Below are 4,005 nucleotides of genomic sequence, written 5' to 3'. Positions count from 1 at the left end.
ATCCACTGTGATAATATGCTGGTCACTGGGCAGGGTGCTTTAAAAATATTGAAGTGGATCTTCTCAGCATCCTGTGACGTAGGCATGATGAGTTCCGTCTTACAGAACAGTACACTGGGGCTCAGAGAGAAGATGTGATTCACTATTGTAAATAAAATACAGAAAAATACAAAGGGAAAAAATGCCCCTGTGATAATATCCCTGCTGTTTTTTAATAACTTTTTCTGTACTTGTATTATCAAATGTTAACCAAACTGAAATACTTCATCCAGCATCTTGTGCCCTGCTTTTTCACTGTTTCCTACCATCATTAAATATTCTTAGATAAAACTTTTTTTTTTTTTTTAAACTGAGTCTCGCTCTGTTGCCCAGGCTGGAGTTCAGTGGCACGATCTCATCTCACCGCAACCTCCGCCTCCTGATTTCAAGCAATTCTCCTGCCTCAGCCTCCTGAGTAGCTAGGATTACAGGTGCCCACCACCACACTCGGCTAATTTTTTGTATTTTTAGTAGAGATGGCTTTACACCGTGTTGGCCAGGATGGTCTCCATCTCCTGACCTCATGATCTGCCCGCTTTGGCCTCCCAAAGTACTGGGATTACAGGTGTGAGCCACTGCACCTGACCCTGAGAAAACCATTTTTAATGGTTTTAAACTGTTTTCCATTCTTTTTTTATGAATGGAAAATGAATTTAATGAATAAACTGTTTTCCATTCTTTAGTTGTATCATCAGTTATTTAACCAGCCTCCTATGTGGGACATTTGGGTAGCTTCTAATATTTTTTCCATTACACTAATAGCTGAGATGAATATTCTCAAATATAAATCTTGTACATAAATTTGATTATTTCCTAGGATAAAGTGCTAAAAGTAAAATTACTGGCTCAAAGTGTATGAACACTTCAAGGCTGTTCATACACAAATTGCCAAATTACCTTCCAGAAAGCTTGCACCAATATACATCCCCATCAGCAGCAGTGGGTGAGAGGTGAGAACACCCATTTCTCCACATCCTCTGCAGTACAGTTTTCTTTAAATTTCTACCAATGAGATGAGCAAAAACTTTGCATATTTATAACGTGCATTTCCTTGATGGCTGGTGCGGTCCACGTCTTTCCTTGTCTGTTGGGCATAAGCTCCGGCTCTATTTTGTGAATGTCTTATCGTGTTCTTCCTGTTTGTCCATCACTATGATTGGAGATGCTGGAATTTAAGACCCCAAGGAGGCTCTGCCTGACCTTTTCAGCACTTAGTGTTGTTCCGCTTGTGGTGAGGATGAGGCAGAGTCCTTTCTCCCTGAAAGAAAGAGAGTTGCTCCCTCGATACTTAGCAAATGTCATCCCTATCAGCAACTGTACTGAAGTTGGAGGCTGTGGCTACTCCATCGAATCCCTGTGGTGCTGTGGGCATTGTCAGGTCCCTAGTTTAGAAACGCACCAGGAGCCAGGGCTGGAACTTTAGGACTAAAGGACTCTGCAAACTGTGTGATGTCTCAGAGACATGACCTTCCTCCTGCCTCCACTTGGGGACTGAATCAGGCTGTGTTGCATGGAGCACAGCTGCACCTCTCTCCTCCCAGGATGGGGCCTGAAAGCCCAGCATGGTAGCAGAGTCCCTGCAGCTGGTGAAGATGCCCTCTGGGTGACCCTGAGGCACAGCAGGAGGAGAGAAGGGTGGCAGTCCTCACACTTCTGGAGAGGGAGCAATTCTTCTGGAAAGGCTGCAGCAGCCCCCGGAGGAGTGAATACAAACCACACAGCCGCCTGCCATGAACTGGATCTCAGTGGTTGGAATTCATCCCTCTTTTCTGCTATTCCTACACCTTTGCCTTTCCCATGCCTTTCTCCATTGGGAAGCAGTCTGGTCTAGCTTAAAAGTCAGTGGACCAAGTTTGGAGCATCCAGGACAGATTAAACCCTTTTAGTTGTTACGAGTGAATGAACAATGACACAATTCCTTTCCAGTATTTTCCATGGTATTTTGAAACAACGTATGCAGCTGCTTCCTTCATACAACCACAGACTCTTTTTTTTTTTTTTTTGAGACAGAGTCTCGCTCTGTCGCCCAAGTTGGAGTGCAGTGGCACGATCTTGGCTCACTGCAACTTCTGCCTCCCAGGTTCAAGCAATTCTCCTGCCTCAGCCTCCTGAGTAGCTGGGACTACAGGCGCACCCCACCACACAACTGCAGACTCTTTGAAGACAGTTATGCCACCCCTTGCATGCCTGGCACATAGTAGGATAAATGCTTCTTGAAGGCATGAATGAGCCAAAGTATATTTCCACCACAGAAACCCGTGCTTGAGCTCATCTTTGTAGCAGCTCTTCCCTTGGGAGCCATGTAGAATGTAGCAGGACTCTCAACCATTCCCCACTGCCACTCATGCTAAACGGAGCATTCCACATTGCTCTGCATGGGTCAGGGCAGCCAGATTAATGCGATGTGACAGCTGCCCCCACAGGACTCGCAGAATAACGAAATGTTGGTCTCCCCAGCTTGATGCTGCTGGGAGCAACACTTGCCGGAGAAGGAGAAAGATTCAACCAGCGTATACCTGTGTATACCTTTGTTTATGTTATACAGATAACGACAGGCTCTGTTGGAACAAAAGGCACCTTAAATTCACACAACTCTTGGTGCCAGACCCTGACAGCAGCTGAAGGGGGTGTTTGCAACAGGCACCTGCCTCAAACCAAACCCTAGTCTGAATCAGAAATACATTCTGTAGCAAGAAATAGGTTGTTGTCACACTTTAATTGCTTGTTTTGTCGAGGGCGGTGGGGGTAGTGCGCCAGAGCTCAAGTGCTCTGCGAAGAAGCCCCACCGCACCCGCGGAGCAGAACAGAGGGCAGGTGGCTGGTGGGTCTCTAGGGCAGGACCTCCAGTGCTCATCCCCCGCCGGCAGCAAAGCGGCCTCCAATCAGCGGGACAGGGAGCACAGCCTCCCGGTGTGCTCCTGCATTTCTGGACACCCAGAGAGCTCTAGCCTCACTGAATAATTGAATTTCCCATTGGAAAGAGGCTCAGCTCTCTCCTCACACAAGCATTAGGGCTTCTGAATATTTCAGGATGTCTGGGTTGGGTAGGGTCACTCACTTGCCCCTTTGGATAACATAAAGCCAACGTCAGTGGCTTTGGGCACAGCCTTGGACAGTACCGCAAAGACAGAAAGTCTCTGCGTGTGCCCTTCCTCCCCTCTGTGCCATTTTCTGCTGTATTCAATAACGCGTCTGCTTTGTGAGCAGTGATTGGGCACCTGCTGTGAGTGAGGTTCTGTGGTCTCCACCAAGAAGAGCCGGCTCAGGGAGGAGGATGTGAAAAGACAGGTGCTGGGATTCTCCCCCGGGCCTGGCTGCTGTCAATAATAGACTGCCCCCTGCTGTGTTGATGGGCCTCCATGAATGCAACGACTCAGGCGCCCCACCCTCGTCTCCCTGGGTCCTTTGTTTTTCAGGATTTAAAATTTTTTGAATTTTTTTTTTTTTTTGGTAGAGATGGGGGGTCTCACTATGTTGCCCAGGTGGGTCTTGAACTCCTAGCCTCCAGCAATTCTTCCATCTCAGCCTCCCAGAGCACTAGGATGGCAGGCATGAGCCATTGCACCCAACCTGGGGCTTTTGTTATTGGCTTCCACACAGCCCCATTAGCACTGGGGAGGCCTTGTGGGATCACTTGTTCTTCAGGCTGTTACTAGGGCCCAAGAAAGCTCAGATCAGTGCAAAGCAAGCTCTGTAAATAGCTCGCATCACCGAGTTTGATAATTTCACCTTCTCCCTAACTCCATCCATATCCCCCGACACACATACATTTGTTTTCCCCAGGAAGAGCCTCCAAGACAATGTTGAAAGTTGGCCCTGCAGCCAGCTTCAGCAGGGCAGTCCTCAATAGCTGCCACTCCCACCAAGGACCTCTCCAGGTTCCACGCAAGCTCATGGTGGCTTCTCCACCCAGCAGAGCCACTTCCTGGCAGTCACCACACACTTGCATCTTCCTATGGTTCTTCT

This window comes from Rhinopithecus roxellana, chromosome 9, assembly GCF_007565055.1.
Source record: "Rhinopithecus roxellana isolate Shanxi Qingling chromosome 9, ASM756505v1, whole genome shotgun sequence".
Taxonomy (NCBI): domain Eukaryota; kingdom Metazoa; phylum Chordata; class Mammalia; order Primates; family Cercopithecidae; genus Rhinopithecus; species Rhinopithecus roxellana.
Note: the sequence above shows the minus strand (reverse complement) of the source record.